We start from the raw sequence: 15,426 nt of genomic DNA on the forward strand, positions 1-15,426 counted from the left end.
ATTAGTTGGTATTTCAGTAGAAAGGAAGTAAGACTGTATATGGCTGCAGGGATTTATGGGGAAGATAGAGGATTTTGAGGGGTTCATTTTATAGTTTGCTATACTGGAGAAATGCCAACAAAATCTGGTACCAATGGTCAAAAAAGGCAAGACTGGTGCTAAATTAGCATATTACAATTTATTGATTGATTTTGTCAACAGACTTCATCAGAAACACAGTAAAATTTAAAAAACATCATTTAAATACTCAAATCAATTAAACAGTTAATCCATCAATGTAAAATTTAAAAAGACAAACCATTAAAATACATAGAAATACAAACAAAAACTTTAACTTAATTTAAATATGCAATTAAGTCAGCATCTTTGTTAAGATTCAACTTTCTATATTTTTTAAAAACATTTAATATTGATAGCCTCATTTAACCCAGGCTTCTTGTCAGCCTCAAGTTTAATTTGCCATATTGTTTCTCTTTGTTCAAGAAAGCTCTTGAAATCTCCACCTATCAGTTCCATTTCAACAACTGCCAAAATATGTTGGGTGGTTACTATTGTAATGTAAGTAACCGTTTGTAAAGGTCTTAGTAACCACCCAAAACATATAAAAATGAATGTTCCGAAAGGACAATATATTAGAGCTTGCCGTATGACAACTAAAAATAGTGATTTGTTAAAAGAATTTGAATTGATTACAGGAAAGTTTGTCAATAGGGGATATGATAAAACTTATTTGGAAAGTTTAGGACTTAATATCCTTAATAAACGGAATCTTTTATACCCAGCTTTACTGAGGGCCCCTTTGGTAACTTCTAAAGGATTTGGCAAAGAAAACACCTTTTTTGGTGTTAATAATGGTGTTGTTTGTTTCTTTGATATGACAGTTGATAGTTGGGGTATTCAAAGTTTAGTTGAAAAAAATGGAAAATTTTAAAAGGGAATTCAGATTTTATAAAAGTTTTACGAGAGAAGCCCAGATTTTTTTATAGGAGCAGCTGCAATTTCAAAAAGTTGTTGGAAAAATTATCATTTTGGAGGTAAAGTTAACCAACATTTAACAGACAAAAAGAGTATGCACAAATGTGAACAATGTAACTTTTGTAGATATATTCTACAAGGGCCCTATGTTATGTTGGAACGCATTAAGGTTACCTTTGAAGTTCCTGGTTTTGTTAATTGTCTAACTAGGTGGTTAGTTTACATTAGTTTCTGCAGTGGCTGCCCGTGAGCATATTTATAGGATTAAGATTAAAGATCCTAAAATGCCTTGTATAAAATTCAGAAGTTTCCTTTTAATATGTTGGAAGTTGTTGAAATGGACCTGAGAGGTGGAGATTTCAAGAACTTTCTTGAACAAAGAGAAACAATATGGCAAGAAGCCTGGGTTAAATGAGGCTATCAATATTAAATGTTTTTTAAAATATAGAAAGTTGAATCTTAACAAAGATGCTGATTTAACTGCATATTTAAATTAAGTTAAAGTTTTTGTTTGTATTTCTATGTATTTTAGTGGTTTGTCTTTTTTTTTTTTTACATTGATAGATTAATTGTTTAATTGGTTTTAAATGATGTTTTTAATTGTAAATTGGGATATGCTAATTTAGCACCAGTCTTGCCTTTTTTGACCATTGGTACCAGATGTTGTTGGCATTGTTTGTTTTTTATCTTTTTTGCACATTTTTTGTGATGCTGGAGAAATATTTGATTGAATTTAAGACTTTGTGTAAGTCAGTGATTGGTAATTCAAAGCAGATATTTAGGTCATTGGCAAATGCTGTAAACTTGAGTTTGGTATTAAAGATTTTGGGGATATGATAATAAGTCTTTTGGGTAATTAAGAGTAGGAGAGGTTCAAGGCACAAGTTAAAAAGATACGGCAAAAGGGGACAGCCTTGTTTAGTTCCATTGGTAATTTTAATGGGTTGTGATGACATCTTATTTATATAAAGTGTATTACTGGCATTTGAATAAAGTGTCCTTATAATATTTATAAAGGATTGGGGGAAATTAATGTGTGACATAGTTTGGAATAGAAATTCTAGATCCACGTTCTCGAAAGCTTTGGAGGCATCTATTATTAAAGCATATCTTGGGAGTTTGTCTTTGGTTAATAGTGTTATCATGGAGTCCAGAGTTAGACCCCAGCCCCTGACCAGAAAACCACAGTGAAAAACTTCTCTAATGCAAATTTCACACTCCTCAAAACCGAGGTGGAATCCTTCAAAGCCCCCGGGCCTGTAGAAAATAAGGCCTAGACCGCAGAATCCTTTATAAACGCATTCTATGAACACCTTCAGGAATGCATGGATCATGCAATCCCAAACAAAACCAAGACCCAATCTGTCTGGTGGACCCCATAAACAAACTATAATAGAAGGAGGAAGCTACTACATGATAGAGCAAAATCCCAAAAAGGGAAGGCATCTCTGATCAGTATTAGCAAAAAACTACGGGCACTCATAAAATCGTCTAAGGCCAGCTTCGAGAGAAAAATTGCACAGGACACTAAGGATAATCACAAGGCTTTCTTTAGTTATGTTAGGAACCTGGGTGGGATTTCCCAGATATGCTTAGAATTAGTCCAAAATGACAAAAATACACGAACCCACAGACATTGCCAACATCCTAGCTGACAGGTTCAGCGCAAACTCCCCTTCCCATCAAGAGGGCAAATATCTATCCCAGCAGAGTGCTGCACCCCTGACATCTCAGATGCTCAGGTAAGAGCCACCCTCTCCAAAGCAAAAAACACAGCATCAGTGGGATCAGACGGTGTCCCAGGCTGCATCCTACATGAACTCCAAGAAGAACTAAACCCAAACATAAAACTACTGTTCAGTCTCAGCCTTACTACAGGATATGTACCCAAAGAGTGGCATTCAGCAACAGTGGTCCCCCTCCACAAAGGTGTTGCCTCAATGGATCATAGAAACTATCACCCCATAAGCCTGACTAGCTTGGTCTGCAAAGCTATGGAAAGGATCATCATGGACCTCATAAATAAAGATATTGGGGACCTACAGACACTGGATCCTACCCAGTTTGGCTTTGTTAAGGGCAGATCCTGCCTCTTAAACCTGGTCGATTTCTTTGAAACAGTCACCAAGGCCAATTACAAGGGGAAGGTGGTCCACACAGCTTACTGGACCTCGCAAAAGCCTTCGATACAATACCCCACTCGGGCATTATAGATAAGCTCACCAGCTTAAATATAAACCCCTATGTCACTAGATGGGTTGCAAACTGGCTCAAAAACAGAACCCACATGGTTAGAATTGCTGGAGCCATGTCAGACTTCAAACCAGTTACAAGTGGCGTCCCACAAGGCTCAGTCCTGGGACATCTCTTGTTTGGTATATATTTCTCGGTGGTACAGGCCAACACGGAAGGACTGTGGCTGACCAAGTTCACAGATGACTGCAAACTGGGTGCCATAATCGACTCTCCTGCTGACACAAGCATTTTACAAAAGGGCCTCATAGAAACAGACAACTGGTGCCAGAGCCATGGCCTCAAGCTAAACGCCAAAAAGTGTATAATCATCCCCTTTGGCAAAAACAAAGTGCCCACAAATTACCACATAGATGGTAATCCATTAAGTATGGAAGAAGTAATTAGGGACCTGGGGACCCAAGCTGATAGCAATCTCTCATTCGACAACCACGTGACCAAAGTGGTTAGAAAAACATTTTATATAGCCCACCTAATCATGAAGGGATTCACATCTAGATCAAAGGAGGTCATCGTGCCTCTTTACTCATCCCTCATCAGGCCCATAATTGAGTACAATGCCCTTTTTGGGATGTACCATACCAGACACCTGCAACAACTGGAAATACCCCAAAAGTACCTCACCAAGAGGATCAAAGGGCTCAAACAGATGCCATATGCTGCCCGGTTAAAGAAACTCCAGCTCTACTCAGTGGCATACCGCCTGCTCAGATGCGATCTGTGCCTGACGTATAAAGCCATGTCCAACCCGGAATTAATGGACATGCTGCACCTCAGAAAATCCAAATCCCATCGAGCTACGTGCTCGAGAGATTTGAACCTCAGCACTGAAATAAATAGGACATGCTGGAGGGACAGATTCATAACCCAGAGGCTCCCTTCACTCTGGAATAAAATCCCAGTCCAGGTTAGGCAGAGTCCCTCATTGACTCTCTTCAAGAGGAATCTTGATGAGTGGATGGGAGATTGTACATTTACTCCAGGTATCACTTCTGTGTCACTGTTAGACAGAGGCACAGTATACTAACCTCGAAAAAGGGCATAGCAAAATTCATTTAAAATGGGTGGCGAAAGTCAATCACACTCTGGCTAGGCTTGTAAATGCCCTAGGGAAGATAGCCTAGTATGAACCTATGAACCTATGAGAGTATTATCACAAAGTTGTCTCTGTTGCATAAACCCTATTTGTTCAGGGAAAATTATAGTGCTCAGTTTTTTTGAATTTGTCATGCTAGTATGGAAGTAGAGTTTTGATATCCAAATTAATGAGAGCTATAGGCCTGTAACTTAGTGGGTTAGTTTTATCAGAATGGGGTTTTTGTAACAAGATTGTTTTGGAATTATTTATATACTTATCTGAGATTCCATGCAGTATGATGTAATTATAAACTTTAAGCAAAATTTTGGATAGTTGTAGATTGAATATTTGGTAAAATTCAGCAATAAACCTATCAGAGCCTGGTAATTTTTTATTTTTAGCTTCTTTATTGCTAGTTTAATTTCAGCTGATGTAAGAGGGCAAGCTAAGGAGTTGTTTTGTGTTTCATTTAAATGGCAAAGTGTAAATTTATTATATAAATCATTGTGTGTTTGTTTTTGAGGATTGTAGATTTTATTATAAATCTCTGTAAAGGAACTGATTAACTCTGACTTTTGGGAGAGAAGTTTACCTTTATAATGTATCTCTGGAATTATTTGTGGACCTTCTTTAATATTTATTAGCTTGGCTAGGGTTTTGGAGGGGATCTGAGCCCATTCCAAGTATCTATACAGGAGCCTTAGTTCATTAAGAGATAGGTTTTGTAAGTGCAGTGTGTATATTTTTTGAATGTCTCACATACTGTCAGCTAAGTTGGAGGAGTAGTTTGCTTGGAGTTTTAATTTTCTTTCTTTTAAATTGGTTTTCAAGTAGCAGTTTTTGTTTTTGTTCTTGTTTTTTGAAGATAGACGCTGTCTGGATGAGAACCCCTCTGATGTTACCCTTATATTGCCCACTGTATATTGCATGGTATATTACAAGTGGATAAGTCCTGATCCAGCTAGGTTAATATTAAGTTAACTTCTTCTATTACTTCCTCTTTCTTCAAAAGATTATTATTTAATGACCAGTTTGTAGTACCACTCCTTTTATAATGTTGATGGGATGGGTTAAGTGTTAGTGAAATTTTGGAGTGGTCTGAAATTGTTCTTACTTCTCCTTCATAGTTAAGAATTTGAGTAGATAGGGAAGATGAGACTAGAAAGAAATCAGTTCTGGAACAAGCCTTGTTGGAGGCAGAGAAGAAAGTCTGTTTGTTTGCTGCTCTGTCATGATCATGTATTAGGTACGAGTCAGATAATTCAAAGTTATTTATGAGATCTTGTAGGGTGGATGTGGTTTGGTATGGTTGTTTTCTAATTTTATTTGAACTGTCATTTGAAGGATGAACCAAGGCATTCCGTCCCCTCCAATAATGAAGTAATGGTTAGGGAATTTTAGTAATAAGTTGTAGATTTCATAGTAGAACTGATGTTGGTTAGAACAGGGGCTATATTATGTTGAGAATTAGGGTATGGTTATTTAAGTGAGGGAGGGAGCAGGTGAAATAACACCACTGGCCATTTATGTCTGATTTATAATTTATGACATCTCCTATAACCAATTTTTAAATTATAATTGCCATACCCTTTGATGCAGAATTGTTGCCAGCTGATATAATTTGTTTAATCCACTTCCTTGATCTATCTTTTTATCATTGGTTGGTTGTTAGGTGTGTTTCTTGTAGAAAAATGATGTTTGCTCTACTCTGATAAATTAAATGCATGACCATGTTTATCTTTTTATTTTCATGAATACCATTTATATTCCATGAATCGATTATAATCATTCATAGTAATTTTTTATTTTTAAATGTAGAATGAGTGTATTTGTGACTTATGTTATCAGTTAACATAATTTGTATCACTTGTTTTAGTATAAGGAATTAAATTTTGAGTTTTTAATGGCATCCGTTATACTTACCACCAACTTAGTGCCTAACCACTTATCTCCCTGAAATAAAGTGAGGGTATATGTCTTGATGTTTATATTGTAGGTGTAGGTTAAGCATGACTTGTTTATGTATAGGTGCAGTGAGATATATGTCATCTGTGTCAAACCTTTCCAAGTTACGGCAAGCATTATGTACTACATACCTCAGGCTACTCCTTTGGTTCGCGATTTTCTAGGGTAATATCAAGAGTAACAGTATTATTGCTATTCATGTTGGTGTGATATATTTTTGGTGGGGTACAATGTCTTAAGAGAGTTGCACGTCAAAATCTTGTTTGTTTAATATGTACATTTAGTAAGCATATAGTTGTCTTGAGATTTACTATGAGTACCTGTTTTCTATAGGGTATGCATAATTTTAAATTTTGTAATGTTGCTTCAGTCTAATCATATGTTTTATGGATGGTATTTCTGTTTTTTAGGATGTATGTGTGGTGTTTGTGAAGGTAAAGGTGTTGATTGCTTTATGGACATATCAGTCGCAACATATTGAGATTTTTCAAACCTGTATTACAAAACAGAAAACAGTGCTTAGGAGCGATATTTGTTTTTGTTTAGCTCCTACACTATACCAGCTATGGTTACTGCTAAGATGAAGTTTAGTATTCATATAACAGTATGCATTAGAAAGTGCTGAACATATTCTAAGTAGACAGCGTAATATCGTGTAACTAAGTTAAGCATGTTATAATAGGTCTGGTAAAACTAGTACACACTATAATTACAGTGATCTCACATAACTATTGAAGAGCATTCTTATGTTAAGAAGTTGCTATACATATATGTGTATATATATATATATATATATATATATATATATATATATATATATATATATATAAATATATATATATATATATATATAGAAAATATATATATATATATATATATATATATATATATATATATATATATATATATATACATATACATACACACAATATCTGGCAAGAAATGTTTAATTGTGTAGAAACATAGAACATAGGTAGGTTTGAGTTCTTTATGGTACACAACAGTTATTAGATTGTCACATAGACTATAGATGGAGTGTTTTATTTGGTTTGAGTATTCAATTAGTTCTTCGAATTTTGGCAAATGTTAGCTTATCATGTTTAATATTTGTCTTATTTTTCTCCTCTGCCTTTAACTTTACGATGGAGGGTTGTGTCTGTTGTTATGTCCAGGGTTTAAGCCTTGGTTTCCTCCTCCGGTACTTTGTATGAGGTTTATTTGCATGTACATGACTGTTCTCAGCTCCCAGTAGTCCCCTGCGACTCTTTGTGGTTGACATGATGCATGTATGACCTTTGGCTTCATAACGGAAGTGGTTGTAGGACTTCCCGTGTTATCAGAACTCTACAACAATGGTTCATCTGGTAAGATAATTTTTCATTGGTTGGGCTGGTTATTTTCATTTATATTTACTCTATTATTTGCTTTATTCTTACCTGTGCCAATTGAGATCTTTGTTCATGGTTTTTGGCTTCAGGTTATAGCTTTGCTTAGGTCAGGCCACAGAGCACGAGGAGTGAGTTGTGTAGTGTATGTGCAGTTCATTTCTTTAGGCTTTCTAGGACTTATTTAATATATAGTTCTTTAATTATATACTTACAGTTACTTGAGAGTTGTTGGAATATTATTTTTCATTTGTAGTATGAGTTGATGTGTTGTTGCTATGCATATTGCATAGTTTGATCCGTAGTACATGAGGGAATCTTTTCTGGTTAAGTTAGTTTAAGCAAACACAATATTGTCGCAGTTGTTTTAGTTTCTTTTGGTTAAGGTGATTCTAGGGTTTAATAGTCCTAAACTTTTTCATTTAGCAGTGTTAGAAAAGCAGAGATCAGATACTTATTATGTCATTGTGTTTATCTTTTCTACTTAGATTAAATTACTGTTGGGATTTTCATTTTTCTGCATTTTTATATGTTCATAAAGTCTTTGAATGTTTTGTAAAATGCTGCTTTTGTGTCATCCACTGTTTTTACTTGACATTTAAAGTCATGGTATTGAAAGGCAAGGTTATGGGATATCGGATTTGAAAACTTATTTTCTTATTGATCAAGTAGGAGCAAAATGGAGCCAGGGCTTGCCTCGGGAGTTTAATGGGAAGCGGGAGATCTTGCGATACCATTATTTTTTGACTTCTCCATGTTAAGGACTTTTTTTGTTTGGCTGTTATCAGTATAGTGCTGACATGTGAGGCATTTATTATTTTAACATAGACTTGTCTTGATATAGTGCTGTTTTGGGTCCTTCTCAGTGCTCAGTGGGGACTTTCTATGGTAATCTCTTTAAGAATGTTCTTATTGTCAGTTAAAGAATCTAGTATTTCATTTATTATAACCAGTAGTTGTGACTGGTCAAATTTCTCTGGTATGCCTCTTTTAATGATATTATTTCTTTGGCTGTGAGCCTCCAGCTCCAATAGCTTCAACTGCATGTCACTTATTCTTTTTTCCTTTGTTTATATTGTATTTTGTAGGTCTTTAATACTGGTTTCATTCTCAGTAGTTTTGCTTTCATTTTGGTTTAGTCTATTGACTAGTTGATCTATTTTTGCTCCAAATGTGTTTAATTTTTCAGAGAAACACTGTATTTCATTTTGGAGTGGTTGTAGTGTTACTTTAAGATCATCCATTGAGAATGCTGCATCTGTTTTAGATCTAAGGGCGAGCTTGTTTAATTCTTGTTGTCCCTTCATAGTTTTTTTCTTTTAGATATTATTTCTTTTTCTTGTGAGATTAATACAGAGAGTTTAGTTTTTACAGTCCGTGCATCCATTTTTTCTTGTTGGTGAGATGTTTTGGTGAAGATTAGTTTCCCCTTGTTTCACTTTTTGCAGAGCATGTTCTCGAAGGAAAAGGCCTGTTCCACGTGGTTTTTGCCACCTTTCCAAGCAGTAAAAGCAGTAAGTAGCAGTAACATGTAGTCGGAAGCTTCAAATAAACTTACTGATGTTTTATTTCAATACAATTATGCTCCTTGTGCCAAATTCAGTTAGAATAAATGCGTGATGTTGTTCATTTTTAGTAGATGAGATTTACGGTAGCTGGATCAGCACTAAGTATGTGCCTAATGCTTGGTGACCATCTTGGAATATAAATATATAACTGAAGATGTTGCTTGTGGATTCCAGGAGCTCGGGTCCATCTTGAATTATGTATGACACACAAATATATATTGTGCCTATAAACAATGCCTACTGTTTGAAAATGGCATCATGTACACTTTTGAATATGAACAGATTGTTGTGTTCACATAAATTCTGATTTCAAACTGTAACAGCTTCTGTTCTCACATTCACTCATTTTATGATGTTGAAACATACAATTCATTATTGTGGATAGCACCCATGATAATGTGATCAATGTGTGTCTGAGAGTGCTCACCTCAATAGTATTAAAAACACACATCTGTGTGCATGCTGTGCAATACAAATTACATTTTCAAAGGAAAAAATCTTTCTCTCTCTCTCTCTATATGGATCTACTTCAAATGTCAACTTACTATTTCTTCGATGTTCAAAACAGCAAGATGAAAACATCACATGTTTACAATCACAAACTCCCAGAATGTTGTATTTCCTCCATGGGAAAGTAACCACTTGGCCACTAATGATAACATTACAAATATAAGCAAATTACACCCTCCACACACACCCCCACCTAAATATACCAACTTTGAAATCGCACTGCAACAGAGAAAGGGCAAATTTCACCATGGTAGCCAAGTGGTTACTTTCCCAGAGAAGAAACACGATGTTCCTGGAGTATGTGGTTATAAACATGAAATGGTTTTTTTCCTCGCTATTTTAAACATTGATAAAATGGTAAGTTGACATTTTGAAGGGGATATATATATATATATATATATATATATATATATATATATATATATATATAAACAGAATTCACTTATTTGAATATGTAAAACAATCCACAAAAACCTTGAAAACATGTAGTCACACAGCTCAAATGGCATATCTGGCTAAAGCTTTTTTTTAACTGTGCTTGGAACATGCATACGTTCACATCCCCTCATTAGCAGTGGGTATGTCACTGACATCTATATTTTAATTCCCCTAAAATAATAATGATGTTATTTAAAACACAGTCATATCACGTACATGCAATAAAAGGTTGTTGTAAATTACAAATGCCATTTTCACAACGGTTGGCATAAAGAAGCACCACTGTTCACTGATGCTCTTAGGGAAATGGCGGTTCTTATTTCATGCCAAAAACTGAGACTTTGCCAGTGGTCACACACCTGAGCATGGCATTGGCATGTGTCAGTTATCATTCTGAATATAAAAACAATTGAATGCAAAGATAATGGGCAGGATTCATGAAGCCTCCGTGTAAGAGTTACAAGGCTTACACGGAGGCTGCAGTTAAACAGTGTGACTTCAGCATGTCATGCATATGCATGAGGGCATGCTGAATCACACCTAAGGCATACACGGTCCGTGGAAGACAGTAGGGGGCATGTCTGTAGGCCGAGCCCTGCAAGCGGACACGTCCCCAGAAGAGTAAAAGTGCCTAAAGTAAACCCCCACGACAGAGTACATGGAACACATGCCCCCACAGACTATGAACATAAAATTATATAAATGAACATGTTATATTTTTTTTAAATTGTAAAGATGTTTGCCCAGGCATGCCCGTAGCTCAGCCACAGTTAGCAGTCAGTGGAAAAGCATATAAGAACTAACTATGAAAAGTAAGCCAAAAAGCAATAGCGTAGTGGTAGAGACGTTGGCTGAAAAGTAGGCAGTCATGGTTTGAGCCCCCACAACATCAATTTTTATTTTTAGTGAAATAAGCACGAAACAAGTCCCTGACATATATGTACACATATACAATTATATTTTATGTAAAATGTAATGACATAGGCCATTTATTTTGAAGAAATGTGAGATAACAAAATAATAAAAAAATGCCAGATGTGCCTATAGCTGAGCTACAGTTTAACAAGGTGAGTGCATCTGCCCGTAGGTGAGCAGTGGTTTAACAGGTGCAAAATGAGTGCCCGTAGGTGAGTAGTGGTTCAACTGGTGCAAAATGAGTGCCCGTAGGTGAGCCATGGTTTAACACGCTGAAACTGTGTGCCCCTAGCTGAGCTGAGCGTAATATACATGCTGACAGCCAAATGAGGTGTAAACCAGTGTAACCCATTTGCGCGGAGCTGCGCACCACGCCAACAAGCTAACCAAAGGGCAACGTTGAGCAAGCTGTAACAAAACTGCCTTTACACAGACACACCTCCTAGCCTGTCTAGACAGTCATAAAATATAAAAAGCAGTGGCCAGGTTCGAACCCAGGATACCATGCACCATAGTCAAGGTACTGAACCACTAAGCCATGACAGCTGTACTTAGAAATGCAGTAATAGCAAATATATAGGAATGAATAGAAAGAGGAGCATGACAGAGCAGGTTTTGTGAAGCTGATACAATTCCAAAATGGCCAATCACAGATAAGTGCGGGAAAAACAGCATATATAAGCCCTATAGGTGGGAATTCACAGCATAACCAATTATAGAACTAACTTGCAGCCAGAATGTCAGGAGTAGGTGAGGGTAGTTGCTTCCGAGCACAGAGGTAGGGCATTGAGGAGTCTAGATATATGGTTTGGCTCCTTGTCCACAATCATGAGGCCCAACTCATGCAGGGCCAGGTCCTGTGAGGAGCATATAGGGCTGAGGCGTGGGACCGGTTGTCTCATGATCTCACCAGTGCCACAGGGAATCCAAGGACTGGTGAGCAGGTCCATCACCACCAAGTGGACCTGAAGGGACGCAAGCAGGACCAACTGAACCTTTGGATCCAGGAGGCCCGGCAAATGCCCAATGCCCCACTACTGAGTAAGTTACATCTAATTATGTATGTAAGAAATTAACCTAGCTGATATTATGGAGATGTGTATGCCAATATTACTTTATTTATATTACAGCTGCAGGTGTCCGTTCTGCGAACCGCAGAGCCTATGGCGATAGGCTGGTGCGGTTGTGCCACCAGGTAGGTCAGTAATCCTCTCCCTTTAACTGTAAACAAATATAAAAGTATGACAGTTAGCAAAAGAGTGCAGTGTAGTCACTAAGTAATAAAATGTGCAAGTAACAGTGCAAGAGTGTTTGCAAGTATTGCTTGATTACAAAAGTGTGTTGCAGTCTGTAATCCAAACAGAAAAATCAAAATGTCTGAAATAAAGTCTGAAATAAAGATGCCCCACCTGTAATATAATAGTACACAACCTGCAGCAGGCTGAAATGTACAGCTGCAGAAGATGAGCAAAACACATGTGTGAAATATATCCCTGTTGAAATACTGAAACATGACAGAAGTGAGACTGTTGGAAAGGATTGTAATAACTACAGGTAAAACATGTCAATAAAGCCTAGAAGTAAGTACCATCCTGAATTGAAAAAAATAAAACAAGTGAGAGAGTGTGAGAAAGAGTTATGAATCCACCAATAAAGTAGTAATAACTCCTGAATAAAGTATACTGCAGTCAGTACAGAATGAAATGAATGTGACAAGCAGAACCAAACTGTAAAATGTGTTCAAAATGTTCCTGCAGCTGGAATGTGTATACCAAAATCTGGATATGTTGCTCTCAGTCTGCAATATGCAGATAGTATGATTGTCTGAAATACCAAACATCCACAGTTGTCTATAGCTATATAAAGCAAATGTAGCAGGATGATGTAGCTGAACAGAGCCAGATATGAACGTGTGTGAATAAAAATGAAAATGTATATTGATGTAGCAGTAACATTCCTATCACCAACTTGAAGTAGTTATCACATAGGAAACTGTAGGTAGAACTGTAGTGTGTATATATCTGCAGCTATTAGAAATGTACAGCATATGTATTGGTATTTGAAGGTGTTAATTATATTTTCTTCACCCTACCCTATAACCACATATAATCCATTCCATGTGAAATTGGTATGTGCAATCACAATTAACACCCCTGGACATTTGTCCTGTTGGGTCATACATATTTGCATGTATGTTGATGCATCTGCCCTGTTCATACATCCAAACCTGATGGCCTGTTGCCATCAATCAACCCTGCATGTTGTTGGACTTTGTATTGCTGTTCAAATTTTGCATGTGTTATGCTCGCTGTTCAATGGTGTGAATATCTGGGTGTTTGGTTAATGGGTATACTAATGCATGCTGTTACAACTAATTGCGAATGGTATTGTATGTTACTAACCCAAACTGTCATGACATAATGCAAAACATAGGACGACAGAGAAGGCGGGTTCCAGCGGACCCACCTCTCCCACCTCAGCTGGCGAGTGCACCTGGCAGTAGTGCCCAGTCCGGACCCTCCTCCGGTGGCCCTGTGCCACCTGTGGGTGGAAGCGCTGCAGGGGATGGGGCTCGTCACCCCTCTGCAAGTGTGGCCGGAGGAGAACCACCACTCACCCTCCATAGCGTCCGGACTGTGGTGCGTAGGGAGATCCAGGAAGCTGTTCTTGGGCCCCTACGCCAGCTTGAGGCACAGGTGGCACAACTAACAGGCATGCCTGTTGCCCAGCCTACACAGCCCCCAGCACAGCCCCATCCTGGGCAATGAAGGCACAGTGGCAACTGCCCATGGATGGGGATATCAGTTCCACTGTTGCCATCTGTGGGCTCATGGGCTCTGGATATCCAAACATCCATCCCCGTCAATTGTGTAACCCCCCACATGTGTCATACACCGCCCCTGTATGTGTCTTGTTTGTCTTGTCTGTTGACCTACCCAACCTACCTCCCCAGCTATACCGACTTCCTTTACCTGACATACCACTCTCACCTGAAAAAAAAAAGGGCACTCTGTACCCACAAAAAAATTACGCCCCATACATAGCTGCCCATTTCGCACACATGTCTGCTGGACATGGAAACTGTCAATTACAATTGGCTGTACAACAAGTATTATTGTTGTCCTTACACCTCTCTCAGGGGTGGAAGGTTTCAAATGTCACACCAAATTACAAACATATGCACAGCTGTTGCTGATGAAGAAATGGGCAGCTATGGGCCTTACCTACATCCATCCTGCAAAATCCAAGCTTGTTTCCCTACTGTCTTACCCTCTTTGTGACCCCTTTTTCACCACTTTCCTGTCTCCCCATTTTCATTTCTTTCAAAGAAAATAGCGTGGGTGTGCGCACGAGTAAGCACTTTTAAGCAGTTGTAAGCGGGTGTGCGCAGAGCTGAACGCCAGTGCGCATGTGGGAGCTCCACGCAAACCAGCGCTAACCCGGTTACAACTGCTTAAAAGTGCCTTAGTCACTCTGAATGACAGGTCCTGTAGTCTGTTCAAAAGCAAAATAAAATCTCACTGTCAGTCCTGAACCCAGAACCATTGAAACAGTAGTCTGCATGACTTGCCACTAAGCCATGACTGTTATATAAGAACATTGTGCTACAATAAATATATCATGTAATAGTAGGAATGAATGTAAAGGGAATATAGGATGTGTAGTACACAAAGCATGTTATGTATATTTACTGTCAAATCTAGTGGATTTCTATAATAGTAGTGTGTGAACAGAAACAGCCATGCTAGTTGGTAGCTTTTAGGTAATAATGTCAGTGTAGCACCTTGCAAGCCACACACATACTCACAGCAGGATAATCACTGCCCATACCCCACAACCTGTTACAGGAACACATCCGGACCAATTAATAAAATATGTGGAGCAAAGGGTCAAAACCAGGGACACATTACAAATAATGTTACAACAAACTTAGACAGTTCAGAGAGTAACAGGCTCTGCATTTTGTTGGATGTTTGGAAGGGTATGAAGTCTGAAACTTAAATGTTTGTCACTATATTCTGACTTGAGCCCAGAGTGATTTGCCAGAAAGAGCTGTGCATGAGATATTGACCAAAATATGAGGCAGAAATGTGGACAACCTGCAAATATGTGTACACATGAGAGGTCTGACACCGCCATATTTTAATAGTTAAGAGCCTAGACATAGCAACAGTGACTGAGTTACAGGGATGCCCCACAGACTCCATGTGAAATGTACAAACAGTAGGCAGAAAGGTGTTACAACACATGCAATGGTAACTATGAAGTCCTGAAAGTATGCACCACTTGCACGTCAGAAATAGTGTAGTAATACATATGCTCATGCTATCCCACAGTC

The sequence above is a fragment of the Protopterus annectens genome, chromosome 1.part1 (genome assembly GCF_019279795.1).
Source record: "Protopterus annectens isolate FY-2018-M chromosome 1.part1, PAN1.0, whole genome shotgun sequence".
Classification (NCBI taxonomy): Eukaryota; Metazoa; Chordata; order Ceratodontiformes; family Protopteridae; genus Protopterus; species Protopterus annectens.